We start from the raw sequence: 14,654 nt of genomic DNA, 5'->3' as shown, positions 1-14,654 counted from the left end.
ACCTCGCCTGGCATGAGGCGGGGACCGGTCTTTTCTCCTGTGCTGGTTTATCCACCAGACCATACAAATCTCCAGGCCAGCACCTGGGGACACTCACCATATCGTGAGGGGTCTGCAGAGTCCAGGAGCACAGAGTTTGTATTTTTAGAAGCAGAACACATTCTCCAACGGAAGCCTTTGCAGAAACCCAGAACAAAAACCAGGCTCAACCAAAGCAGCTGTGCTCGATGGGAGGAGGGGGAGGAAGAGGAGCGCATCTGGGTGAGGGGCTGGGAACCCACCTATTTGCCCACCTGCCACCCCCGCTGGGCACACAGCCCGCTCCCTACCCCAGGCTAGGGAACAATTTAAGACTGGGAGAGTAAAACAGAACCACCACCTCGGAAAACTGAAACACAACAGACCCAACAATTCTACCCCAGGTATATACACAATGCTTGTGTGGGTTTTATTCATAACAGCTGGAAACGACCCATATGCCCACCAACCGGAGAATAAACAAACACATGGTGTCTCTCAGATACTACCACTCAGCACACAACCACAACCACACGGATGAGTCCTCAGACATTTTACTGAATGAAGGAAGTGAAACACAAAAGAGCAAGTATCACATGAGTCCACTGATAGGCCCTTCAAGAACAGGCAAAATTAATCTCTAAAAATCAGAACAGCAGTTGCAGGAAGGCAGCGGGGTTGGCCGGGAAGGGGCACAAGGGAACTTTCTTGGGAGCTGGACTGTGGTTTGACAGGAATGTGGGTTGTGTAGCAGTAGGCAGGTGCCAACACTCAGGCAATCAGGATCTACGCATGACGCAGGTAACTGCATGATGCAGGTGCGTAGCTGTATGCATGATGCAGGTAACTGCATAACAAGAACAGGAAGAGCTACTCCCCCTGACCAGCGTGGCCCTCTCCTACTAGAGGTGAAGCGGGCCAGGCAGGCATGGGAAGATTCTGCCCAGGATCAGAGGTAAGCACAGGAGAGCTGGGCGCAGCACCCAGGTCTCTGGACTCCCAGCCTGGGTGACATCAGACGGACGTCAGTCCTGCCTGCAGCTCCACGTGACGGAAGCGTTTCCTGGGCCAGACGGAATCATCTGGCATCACCTGCAGCCAATGCCCCAAGCCCTGCCCTGATTGCTGCCCATGTTTATTGGGGTATCAAACTGCTGCAGACAAAGGCTCAGCCCACCACCCCATCACACCCCACACGGCCGCTCCAGAGGGAGTCCCTGGAGGCCACAGGTGTGTGGCATCCAGTGGTCCCAGCTCAGCAGGGTGGAAGGGAGACGGGGACAAAGGGAAGAAGGCAGCAGGAAAAGAAGCAGGGGAGCGTGAGGGCCACCAGCTGGAGCCAGGACCAGAGCATCCCCGGGGGCCGCAGTCCAGCGGGCCGGGCAGGGTGAAACAGGAAACTACAGCATGGCTCGTGAGCAAGCCAGGTCTACAGCACACAGGTCACTGGCAGTAAAAGGAAAAGCCGTCCCTCCTAGTGGAGCGGATCACATTCTCCACTCAGGCACAAAAAGTACAAATACAGCGTCATCCTTGCTCTACGCAGGGCACACAGGTACGGGGATACAGCACAATGAGAACAAAGACTTCCCCGATGACGTGGGTTGCTCCCCTAGCTCCCATCGAAAGAGTTTTATGGCAAATGTTCATAAAGATCAGCCTTCTCAGTCGGTGTAAACAGCACAGGCAGCACGCTGTGGCTCTGTGGACGGCTCCGGGTTGATCCCTAGGGGCTGTCAATTCTGAACTATGCTGGAATGCAGGGGTGACCGGGGGACCCCCCATGGAGGCCTGGGCATCTTCCTGCTGTCCCCTCTTGCGCAGCTGTCACCCCAGGAGTTCTGCGTGGCTGCCAGTGCCATGACATCCATGCGAGAGCAGAGGGAAGGTTCCAGAGCACGTGGACCAGGCGAGGTCCTCAAACCAACTAGCCCCCTCTCAGTCAGCACCAAGTTGGTGATCTCTGGCCGAACACCCCTACCTGGAGCAATCTCTGGAGACCTGTGCCCCCAAATGCCCCGATATACTCGGTCACAACTGCTTGTTGGATTGTGCGTCTGTCCAGCCACCCTGTTAAGCTCCAGGTCGGCAAGGACGGTGTGTCTTTCAGTGTCCCCAGCTCCCCGGCAGGGCCCACGACAGCCACTGGGTAAAAGAGCAGTGAAACGAATGAGGGGCTTTTTCTTTGGGTTGCTCCCACCTTTTTGAGCGTGGATGTGGCTACTTCACAAAAGCAAGACTTCTTCATTTCACAGCCTTCTTTGCTTCTCAAGTGCAGGCTTAGGTTCTGATACCCTCAAGATTATCAGAAGTGGGGTCCTCCTTCATTTAACTCAGGAGGAAGTGCATCCATCAGATACACAGGCACTGAGAATTTGCTTGGCATGATGTTACCCCTACAAGGAACATAAAGAAAAGCAAGGCCATTCCTGGTCTTTGAGGGGGTACAGGAATGTTGAGGACACACATCCGTACAAAACAGAACCCATAATGCAAGGGAGAACCAACAACCGTGCCGGCCAACATTTGCTGGACTCCCAGCGTGTGCCAGGCACTGTTGCAAGGGGCCTTCTGCGTGTCAATTCCTTCAAACCCCACGACCGCCCTGCGAGGCTGACACAGAGATGAGCTCCATCTCACAGACAAGGAACCAAGGTGCAGAGGAGCTGGGTAAGGTGCCCAAGGTTTCAGGGCTACAGAAGGGCAGGCCGAGTCGCCCCAGCACCTGCTGTCTGCACTTCATGCCCCCCCACCGCGAACCACACCGGCTAAGTGCAGGGGGAGCCAGCTGGGGAGGCCTGGTGGGGGTTTGCGAGGGAGAGGGCGAAGGGAAGGTTTGCTGGACAGCCGACGCTTCTAGGTGAGAGGAGGAGATGTTAGGCTCATGGCTTCCAGACAGGCTGGGGCAGCGGGGTGGGCATGATAGGGTCGGGGTCTCTAACCTGCAGGTCAGGGTTCTGTGGAGGGGGACTCGGCGGGGGCCAAGGGTAAGGAGGAATGAGGAGACCCCTCTCGAGGCTCCAGCCCCCACCTGAGGGATGGGTGAGTCTCGCCCAGGACGGGGAGGGGGCAGGAGAGGCCGCTGCTGGCAGAGATGGCGGGTTGAGGCCTAAGTCCGGCCCAGCTGGGCCACACAGAGTTAGAATGTGAGGGGTTTTCTCCTGGACATGCCCATGGGATGGCATTTCGCAGCAGGCAGGTGTAAATCTCGGCTGGAATCTCGAATAGAGCTACCTGGTAGAGAGGGGACGAGACCAAAGACTTGGGAAAGAGACAGGGGACAAGGGCAAGACCGGGGAGGGTTCTTATGAAGGGGCAGCGAGCCATTGAAGGAGACTGAGAAAGAGCAGGAGGCAGAAGGGGAAAGAGAACAGGCAGCAGTGGAGGAACAGGGCAAAAGCACAAACCCCGCAGCTGAATCCCCAAAGAGCTCTGGTATGTCAAACGCCCCAGGTGCCCCATGCCCCGGGGGTCCCCAGAACACTGGGGTTGCTATTCCAATTCCTAAAGACTCTCTGATCTCTGGCTCGATGGGCAAAAGGCCTCAGTGAACTTCATCCCTCAGAAGTCAGAGGATCCGTTATCTTTGCGAAGTGGAGGCCCAGAGCAGACAGGGCCCCCTCAGGCTGAACGTCCTCTGCTGAGCTCAGAAGGAGGGTGGGAGGCTCAGGGACCCCAGGGAAACAGAAGCCTACACAAGAGTGGGGAGTGGGTTTCCCCTAAAGGTATATGGTAAAGGGAGCGATTTCTAGGTAATCAAGCTAAACAAAAGGCCAGCTATGAAGATTAAAGCTCTCCCTAGGGGAAATATTCTTATGCAAATCAGCTCACTTTCTAGACAATTGCAGGGAACACAAGCTACCCCTCCACCGGCCCCCTCGGGCAAACACCAGCCCTGTGCCTGGAGACAGAGCGGGTCTCAGCCTCCTCCAGCAAGTGTGACAGAGTAAGCCTGGCATCTGCTCCCAGCTTTCAAAAAATCCAAACATAGATTAGCAACCCCAGTGTGCATCACCCCCTGCTTTCCAGCAGAGCCTCGGATCCAAGTGTGCACAAAACAGAATTTAGAGAGGCGGGGCAAGATGGCGGACTGGTGAGCTGTATGTTTTAGTTACTCCTCCAGGAAAGTAGGTAGAAAGCCAGGAACTGCATGGACTGGACACCACAGAGCAATCTGATTTTGGGCATACTTCATACAACACTCATGAAAACGTGGAACTGCTGAGATCAGCGAAATCTGTAAGTTTTTGCGGCCAGGGGACCCGCGCCCCTCCCTGCCAGGCTCAGTCCCCTGGAAGGAGGGGCTGTCAGCTCCGGGAAGGAGAAGGGAGAACTGCAGTGGCAGCCCTTATCCAAACTCCAACCATAGATAAACTGAGACCAGACACCAGAGAATCTGAGAGGAGCCAGCCCAGCAGAGAGGAGACAGGCATAGAAAAAAAACAACACGAAAAACTCCAAAATAAAAGCGGAGGATTTTTGGAGTTCTGGTGAACATAGAAAGGGGAAGGGCAGAGCTCAGGCCCTGAGGCTCATATGCAAATCCCGAAGAAAAGCTGATCTCTTTGCCCTGTGGACCTTTCCTTAATGGCCCTGGTTGCTTTGTCTCTTAGCATTTCAATAACCTATCAGATCTCTGAGGAGGGCCCTTTTTTTCTTTTTTTTTTTTTTTAATCCTTTTTTCTTTTTCTAAAACAATTACTCTAAGAAGCCCAATACAGAAAGCTTCAAAGACTTGCAATTTGGGCAGGTCAAGTCAAGAGCAGAACTAAGAGAGCTCTGAGACAAAAGGCAATAATCCAGTGGCTGAGAAAATTCACTAAACACCACAACTTCCCAAGAAAAGGGGGGTGTCCGCTCACAGCCATCATCCTGGTGGACAGGAAACACTTCTGCCCATCGCCAGCCCCATAGCCCAGAGCTGCCCCAGACAACCCAGTGTGACGGAAGTGCTTCAAATAACAGGCACACACCACAAAACTGGGCGTGGACATTAGCCTTCCCTGCAACCTCAGCTGATTGTCCCAGAGTTGGGAAGGTGGAGCAGTGTGAATTAACAAAGCCCCATTCAGCCATCATTTCAGCAGACTGGGAGCCTCCCTACACAGCCCAGCAGCCCAGAACTGCCCTGGGGGGACGGCACTCACCTGTGACATAGCACAGTCATCCCTCAACAGAGGACCCGGGGTGCACAGCCTGGAAGAGGGGCCCACTTGCAAGTCTCAGGAGCCATACGCCAATACCAAGGACTTGTGGGTCACTCGCAGAGACAAACTGTGGCAGGACTGAACTGAAGGATTAGACTATTGCAGCAGCTTTAAAACTCTAGGATCACCAGGGAGATTTGATTGTTAGGGCCACCCCCCCTCCCTGACTGCCCAGAAACACGCCCCATATACAGGGCAGGCAACACCAGCTACACACGCAAGCTTGGTACACCAATTGGACCACACAAGACTCACTCCCCCACTCACCAAAAAGGCTAAGCAGGGGAGAACTGGCTTGCGGAGAACAGGTGGCTCGTGGACGCCACCTGCTGGTTAGTTAGAGAAAGTGTACTCCACGAAGCTGTAGATCTGATAAAGTAGAGATAAGGACTTCAATTGGTCTACAAATCCTAAAAGAACCCTATCAAGTTCAGCAAATGCCACGAGGCCAAAAACAACAGAAAATTATAAAGCATATGAAAAAACCAGACGATATGGATAACCCAAGCCCAAGCACCCAAATCAAAAGATCAGAAGAGACACAGCACCTAGAGCAGCTACTCAAAGAACTAAAGATGAACAATGAGACCATAGTACGGGAGACAAAGGAAATCAAGAAGACCCTAGAAGAGCATAAAGAAGACATTGCAAGACTAAATAAAAAAAATGGATGCTCTTATGGAAGTTAAAGAAACTGTTGACCAAATTAAAAAGATTCTGGACACTCATAGTACAAGACTAGAGGAAGTTGAACAACGAATCAGTGACCTGGAAGATGACAGAATGGAAAATGAAAGCATAAAAGAAAGAATGGGGAAAAAAATTGAAAAAATCGAAATGGACCTCAGGGATATGATAGATAATATGAAACGTCCAAATATAAGACTCATTGGTGTCCCAGAAGGGGAAGAAAAGGGTAAAGGTCTAGGAAGAGTATTCAAAGAAATTGTTGGGGAAAACTTCCCAAATCTTCTAAACAACATAAATACACAAATCATAAATGCTCAGCGAACTCCAAATAGAATAAATCCAAATAAACACACTCCGAGACATATACTGATCACACTGTCAAACACAGAAGAGAAGGAGCAAGTTCTGAAAGCAGCAAGAGAAAAGCAATTCACCACATACAAAGGAAACAGCATAAGACTAAGTAGTGACTACTCACCAGCCACCATGGAGGCGAGAAGGCAGTGGCACGATATATTTAAAATTCTGAGTGAGAAAAATTTCCAGCCAAGAATACTTTATCCAGCAAAGCTCTCCTTCAAATTTGAGGGAGAGCTTAAATTTTTCACAGACAAACAAATGCTGAGAGAATTTGCTAACAAGAGACCTGCCCTACTGGAGATACTAAAGGGAGCCCTACAGACAGAGAAACAAAGAAAGGACAGAGAGACTTGGAGAAAGGTTCAGTACTAAAGAGATTCGGTATGGGTACAATAAAGGATATTAATAGACAGAGGGGAAAAATATGACAAACATAAACCAAAGGATAAGATGGCTGATTCAAGAAATGCCTTCATGGTTATAACATTGAATGTAAATGGATTAAACTCCCCAATTAAAAGATATAGATTCGCAGAATGGATCAAAAAAAATGAACCATCAATATGTTGCATACAAGAGACTCATCTTAGACACAGGGACACAAAGAAACTGAAAGTGAAAGGATGGAAAAAAATATTTCATGCAAGCTACAGCCAAAAGAAAGCAGGTGTAGCAATATTAATCTCAGATAAAATAGACTTCAAATGCAGGGATGTTTTGAGAGACAAAGAAGGCCACTACATACTAATAAAAGGGGCAATTCAACAAGAAGAAATAACAATCGTAAATGTCTATGCACCCAATCAAGGTGCCACAAAATACATGAGAGAAACACTGGCAAAACTAAAGGAAGCAATTGATGTTTCCACAATAATTGTGGGAGACTTCAACACATCACTCTCTCCTATAGATAGATCAACCAGACAGAAGACCAATAAGGAAATTGAAAACCTAAACAATCTGATAAATGAATTAGATTTAACAGACATCTACAGGACATTACATCCCAAATCACCAGGATACACATACTTTTCTAGTGCTCACGGAACTTTCTCCAGAATAGATCATATGCTGGGACATAAAACAAGCCTCAATAAATTTAAAAAGATTGAAATTATTCAAAGCACATTCTCTGACCACAATGGAATACAATTAGAAGTCAATAACCATCAGAGACTTAGAAAATTCACAAATACCTGGAGGCTAAACACCACACTCCTAAACAATCAGTGGGTTAAAGAAGAAATAGCAAGAGAAATTGCTAAATATATAGAGACGAATGAAAATGAGAACACAACATACCAAAACCTATGGGATGCAGCAAAAGCAGTGCTGAGGGGGAAATTTATAGCACTAAACGCATATATTAAAAAGGAAGAAAGAGCCAAAATCAAAGAACTAATGGATCAACTGAAGAAGCTAGAAAATGAACAGCAAACCAATCCTAAACCAAGTAGAGGAAAAGAAATAACAAGGATTAAAGCAGAAATCAATGACATAGAGAACAAAAAAACAATAGAGAGGATAAATATCACCAAAAGTTGGTTCTTTGAGAAGATCAACAAGATTGACAAGCCCCTAGCTAGACTGACAAAATCAAAAAGAGAGAAGACCCATATAAACAAAATAATGAATGAAAAAGGTGACATAACTGCAGATCCTGAAGAAATTAAAAAAATTATAAGAGGATACTATGAACAACTGTATGGCAACAAACTGGATAATGTAGAAGAAATGGACAATTTCCTGGAAACATATGAACAACCTAGACTGACCAGAGAAGAAATAGAAGACCTCAACCAACCCATCACAAGCAAAGAGATCCAATCAGTCATCAAAAATCTTCCCACAAATAAATGCCCAGGGCCAGATGGCTTAACAGGGGAATTCTACCAAACTTTCCAGAAAGAACTGACATCAATCTTACTCAAACTCTTTCAAAACACTGAAGAAAATGGAACACTACCTAACTCATTTTATGAAGCTAACATCAATCTAATACCAAAACCAGGCAAAGATGCTACAAAAAAGGAAAACTACCGGCCAATCTCCCTAATGAATATAGATGCAAAAATCCTCAACAAAATACTTGCAAATCGAATCAAAAGACACATTAAAAAAATCATACACCATGACCAAGTGGGGTTCATTCCAGGCATGCAAGGATGGTTCGACATAAGAAAATCAATCAATGTAATACAACACATTAACAAGTCAAAAGGGAAAAATCAATTGATCATCTCAATAGATGCTGAAAAAGCATTTGACAAAATCCAACATCCCTTTTTGATAAAAACACTTCAAAAGGTAGGAATTGAAGGAAACTTCCTCAACATGATAAAGAGCATATATGAAAAACCCACAGCCAGCATAGTACTCAATGGTGAGAGACTGAAAGCCTTCCCTCTAAGATCAGGAACAAGACAAGGATGCCCGCTGTCACCACTGTTATTCAACATTGTGCTGGAAGTGCTAGCCAGGGCAATCCTGTAAGACAAAGAAATAAAAGGCATCCAAATTGGAAAAGAAGAGGTAAAACTGTCATTGTTTGCAGATGATATGGTCTTATATCTAGAAAACCCTGAGAAATCGACGATACAGCTACTAGAGCTAATAAACAAATTTAGCAAAGTAGCGGGATACAAGGTTAATGCACATAAGTCAGTAATGTTTCTATATGCTAGAAATGAACAAACTGAAGAGACACTCAAGAAAAAGATACTATTTTCAATAGCGACTAAAAAAATCAAGTACCTAGGAATAAACTTAACCAAAGATGTAAAAGACCTATACAAAGAAAACTACATAACTCTACTAAAAGAAATAGACGGGGACCTTAAAAGATGGAAAAATATTCCATGTTCATGGATAGGAAGGCTAAATGTCTTTAAGATGTCAATTCTACCCAAACTCATCTACAGATTCAATGCAATCCCAATCAAAATTCCAACAACCTACTTTGCAGACTTGGAAAAGCTAGTTATCAAATTTATTTGGAAAGGGAAGATGCCTCGAATTGCTAAAGACACTCTAAAAAAGAAAAACGAAGTGGGAGGACTTACACTCCCTGACTTTGAAGCTTATTATAAAGCCACAGTTGCCAAAACAGCATGGTACTGGCACAAAGATAGACATATAGATCAATGGAATCGAATTGAGAATTCAGAGATAGACCCTCAGATCTATGGCCGACTGATCTTTGATAAGGCCCCCAAAGTCACTGAACTGAGTCACAATGGTCTTTTCAACAAATGGGGCTGGGAGAGTTGGATATCCATATCCAAAAGAATGAAAGAGGACCCCTACCTCACCCCCTACACAAAAATTAACTCAAAATGGACCAAAGATCTCAATATAAAAGAAAGTACCATAAAACTCCTAGAAGATAATGTAGGAAAACATCTTCAAGACCTTGTATTAGGAGGCCACTTCCTAGACTTTACACCCAAAGCACAAGCAACAAAAGAGAAATAGATAAATGGGAACTCCTCAAGCTTAGAAGTTTCTGCACCTCAAAGGAATTTCTCAAAAAGGTAAAGAGGCAGCCAACTCAATGGGAAAAAAATTTTGGAAACCATGTATCTGACAAAAGACTGATATCTTGCATATATAAAGAAATCCTACAACTCAATGACAATAGTACAGACAGCCCAATTATAAAATGGGCAAAAGATATGAAAAGACAGTTCTCTGAAGAGGAAATACAAATGGCCAAGAAACACATGAAAAAATGTTCAGCTTCACTAGCTATTAGAGAGATGCAAATTAAGACCACAATGAGATACCATCTAACACCGGTTAGAATGGCTGCCATTAAACAAACAGGAAACTACAAATGCTGGAGGGGATGTGGAGAAATTGGAACTCTTATTCATTGTTGGTGGGACTGTATAATGGTTCAGCCACTCTGGAAGTCAGTCTGGCAGTTCCTTAGAAAACTAGATATAGAGTTACCATTCGATCCAGCGATTGCACTTCTCGGTATATACCCGGAAGGTCGGAAAGCAGTGACACGAACAGATATCTGCACGCCAATTTTCATAGCAGCATTATTCACAATTGCCAAGAGATGGAAGCAACCCAAATGTCCTTCAACAGATGAGTGGATAAATAAAATGTGGTATATACACACGATGGAATACTACGCGGCAGTAAGAAGGAACGATCTCGTGAAACATATGACAACATGGATGAACCTTGAAGACATAATGCTGAACGAAATAAGCCAGGCACAAAAAGAGAAATATTATATGCTACTACTAATGTGAACTTTGAAAAATGTAAAACAAATGGTTTATAATGTAGAATGTAGGGGAACTAGCAATAGAGAGCAATTAAGGAAGGGGGAACAATAATCCAAGAAGAACAGATAAGCTATTTAATGTTCTGGGGATGCCCAGGAATGACTATGGTCTGTTAATTTCTGATGGATATAGTAGGAACAAGTTCACAGAAATGTTGCTATATTAGGTAACTTTCTTGGGGTAAAGTAGGAACATGTTGGAAGTTAAGCAGTTATCTTAAGTTAGTTGTCTTTTTCTTACTCCCTTGTTATGGTCTCTTTGAAATGTTCTTTTATTGTATGTTTGTTTTCTTTTTAACTTTTTTTTCATACAGTTGATTTAAAAAAGAAGGGAAAGTTAAAAAAAAAATAAAGAAAAACAAGGAAAAAAAAAAAGATGTAGTGCCCCCTTGAGGAGCCTGTGGAGAGTGCAGGGGTATTGGCCTACCCCACCTCCATGGTTGCTAACATCACCACAGACATAGGGGACTGGTGGTTTGATGGGTTGAGCCCTCTACCATAAGTTTTACCCTTGGGAAGACGGTTGCTGCAAAGGAGAGGCTAGGCCTCCCTATGGTTGTGCTTAAGAGCCTCCTCCCGAATGCCTCTTTGTTGCTCAGATGTGGCCCTCTCTCTCTGGCTAAGCCAACTTGAAAGGTGAAATCACTGCCCTCCCCCCTACGTGGGATCAGACACCCAAGGGAGTGAATCTCCCTGGCAACGTGGAATATGACTCCCGGGGAGGAATGTAGACCCGGCATCGTGGGATGGAGAACATCTTCTTGACCAAAAGGGGGATGTGAAAGGAAATGAAATAAGCTTCAGTGGCAGAGAGATTCCAAAACGAGCCGAGAGATCACTCTGGTGGGCACTCTTACGCACACTTTAGACAACCTTTTTTAGGTTCTAAAGAATTGGGGTAGCTGGTGGTGGATACCTGAAACTATTAAACTACAACCCAGAACCCATGAATCTCGAAGACAGTTGTATAAAAATGTAGCTTATGAGGGGTGACAGTGGGATTGGGAATGCCATAAGGACCAAACTCCACTTTGTCTAGTTTATGGATGGATGAGTAGAAAAATAGGGGAAGGAAACAAACAGACAAAGGTACCCAGTGTTCTTTTTTACTTCAATTGCTCTTTTTCACTCTAATTATTATTCTTGTTATTTTTGTGTGTGTGCTAATGAAGGTGTCAGGGATTGATTTAGGTGATGAATGTACAACTATGTAATGGTACTGTAAACAATCGAAAGTACAATTTGTTTTGTATGACTGCGTGGTATGTGAATATATCTCAATAAAATGATGATTAAAAAAAAAAATTAAGCCAGGCATATTAAAAAAAAAAAAAAAAAAAAAAAAAAGAAGGGAAAGTTAAAAAAAAAAATAAAGAAAAACAAGGAAAAAAAAAAAAGATGTAGTGCCCCCTTGAGGAGCCTGTGGAGAGTGCAGGGGTATTGGCCTACCCCACCTCCATGGTTGCTAACATCACCACAGACATAGGGGACTGGTGGTTTGATGGGTTGAGCCCTCTACCATAAGTTTTACCCTTGGGAAGACGGTTGCTGCAAAGGAGAGGCTAGGCCTCCCTATGGTTGTGCTTAAGAGCCTCCTCCTGAATGCCTCTTTGTTGCTCAGATGTGGCCCTCTCTCTCTGGCTAAGCCAACTTGAAAGGTGAAATCACTGCCCTCCCCCCTACGTGGGATCAGACACCCAGGGGAGTGAATCTCCCTGGCAACGTGGAATATGACTCCCGGGGAGGAATGTAGACCTGGTATCGTGGGACGGAGAACATCTTCTTGACCAAAAGGGGGATGTGAAAGGAAATGAAATAAGCTTCAGTGGCAGAGAGATTCCAAAACGAGCCGAGAGGTCACTCTGGTGGGCACTCTTAGGCACACTGTAGACAACCCTTTTTAGGTTCTAAAGAATTGGGGTAGCTGGTGGTGGATACCTGAAACTATCAAACTACAACCCAGAACCCATGAATCTCGAAGACAGTTGTATAAAAATGTAGCTTATGAGGGGCGACAATGGGATTGGGAAAGCCATAAGGACCACACTCCACTTTGTCTAGTTTATGGATGGATGAGTAGAAAAATAGGGGAAGGAAACAAACAGACAAAGGTACCCAGTGTTCTTTTTTACTTCAATTGCTCTTTTTCACTCTAATTATTATTCTTGTTATTTTTGTGTGTGTGCTAATGAAGGTGTCAGGGATTGATTTAGGTGATGAATGTACAACTATGTAATGGTACTGTGAACAATCGAAAAGTACGATTTGTTTTGTATGACTACGTGGTATGTGAATATATCTCAATAAAATGAAGATTAAAAAAAAAAAAAAGTATATCAACGAAAGAGCCTGTGAAGGCGCTTGGAAACCACTAGGGGGCTTTGTGAACCCTGCGTTCTACTAGAGGGTCACACGGTGTGCCGGATCCCCAATGGCAGGGGTCACGTGAGGCCCAGGTTCGGCGGACCTCTCGTAGGGTCCTACGTCTCACAACGAAAGCGCTTCCAGTTCATTGCTAACCAAAGAAATGGAAGTCTCAGCCATGGGGGATGATCATTTTATTCCCAGCCCAGTAACAAAACTCCACAAATGAAGCAGCTCGCAGTTTGTCAACCCTCGCACGGGAGGACCCGGGCAGTCTGCACCAGTTCCCTGTGGCCCAGGAGACATCGGTGAGTGACGCCGATGACCCTAGGAAAGAGTAAGGGGGATAACTTCCCTCTAACCATAGCTTTAGCTGAATCTTTCTCCGGTCGCAGTTGACTCGTCTGGGGGTGGAGGTGGCGGCCGGTTACCGAATCCTAGGCTCTCAGGATTGCTTGGAGGGTGCCAGCGGCGGGGGCTCTTTCCCGGAGGCGAGGGCGAGGCGGGGGTCTTGGCCAGGTCCCCGGCGGGGTGGCGTGCAAAGTATGGAGGGCGGCGAGAAAGGAACAGGCGGGACACGGTTCTTTTAGGGTGAAGAAGCCAAGAGAGAGAGAGCTTTATTAGGGGAGAGTACAAGCTTATATCAGGCGTTTAGAGGGCGGGGTAGCTGTAGAGGTTAAAGGCTTGGATTGGTTCTGAGAGGGCGCGGAGGTTGATTGAAAAGGGGCGAGAGTTGCTCCGGTAACGGTGTCCGGCAACAATGTATGCGCACTGGTGGTGATGGGAGTTGCACTGGCAACGGGGAGTGTCCGGGCAAGATAAGGGGGTGGGGAAAAGGCGGTTCCCTCCGGCAACCTTCCCTTAACAGTGGTATTTTGGGTGAGGAAATGGGGCCTGCCTCCGGCCTCACTTTCCCAGGCCCGGGGGGCTGCGGAGGGCGCTGTCGCCCGTGCCCACCACCCTCCCCAGGGGCTGATCAGGTCCCCCAGCCCAGGCCCGCCAAGTTGAAGCACGTAATCAGTGTCCCGCATTTCCCCCTTCTTTTCTAATTAAAGGAAGAAGCTTACCGGAGAGGTCCGCTAAGGGATGAGGGAAGGGGAAGGCCGGGGAGGGGAAAAAGGGGTTGACGGTGGCTCAGCGAGGCTGGAGTTCAGCGTTGGTTTGGCGCCCGGGCGCTCGACAGGGGCCTTGCTGCTTGCGGGATGGACGAGGGTGGGGGGTTTAAAGTTGGAGGTTCAGAGAAGCTGGAGCTCGAGGTTGGTGCGATGTTCAGGCGATCGAGAAGGGCCTCGCGGTCGGCGGGTTGACCGGTGGCGGTGAGGTCGCGGAGGGTTGGTTGTCATCTCGGAGTAGGGAGCGTCAGAGGTGGCGAGTCGCTGGTACTGGACTTGCACGAACGAGGAGAAAATAGCATCCGTTTGTTTCTTTACAAGCTGGACAATTCTTTCGAGCGCAGGTTTCTTTGACTCTGGAGACAAAGGTGGCGAAAGGCTTACTCGGCTCCTGGAAGAGCTTGGTGAATTTATTAGGCCGACAGGCAGAGCAGTTGGCAAACGCTCGTAAGGCGATTCCCCAAAGGATAGGCCAAAAGGTGGCAGGTGCATTAATATAGGCAGATGCATTTATAAACGCTCCCGTGCCCAAGTAAGCTTCGGGGTGATGATAGACTCCAGTGGCTGCGTCTTGCTCACTTTGCCTAGCTGCTTCTGCCT

The 14,654-nt window shown here is 46.7% G+C and overlaps 1 protein-coding gene across 2 annotated transcripts in view; it reads right to left on the bottom strand.

The window, feature by feature from the left end:
- Nucleotides 1–14,654, bottom strand: part of SH3BP4 (SH3 domain binding protein 4) — a 114,301-nt gene that overhangs the window by 43,559 nt on the left and 56,088 nt on the right. The window contains exon 1 of one of the 2 annotated variants that reach the window (XM_037849637.1): nucleotides 2,219–2,325. The exons of the other annotated variant lie outside the window; for it this stretch is intronic. The gene's annotated coding sequence lies outside the window, so the exon portion shown is untranslated. Of the gene's footprint in view, nucleotides 1–2,218; nucleotides 2,326–14,654 lie in introns of those variants that run through there. 2 annotated transcript variants of the gene reach the window in all.

The sequence above is a fragment of the Choloepus didactylus genome, chromosome 9 (assembly GCF_015220235.1).
Source record: "Choloepus didactylus isolate mChoDid1 chromosome 9, mChoDid1.pri, whole genome shotgun sequence".
Classification (NCBI taxonomy): Eukaryota; Metazoa; Chordata; class Mammalia; order Pilosa; family Megalonychidae; genus Choloepus; species Choloepus didactylus.
The sequence above is the reverse complement of the archived record's forward strand: the minus strand, read 5'-3'. Positions and strand labels throughout refer to the sequence as shown.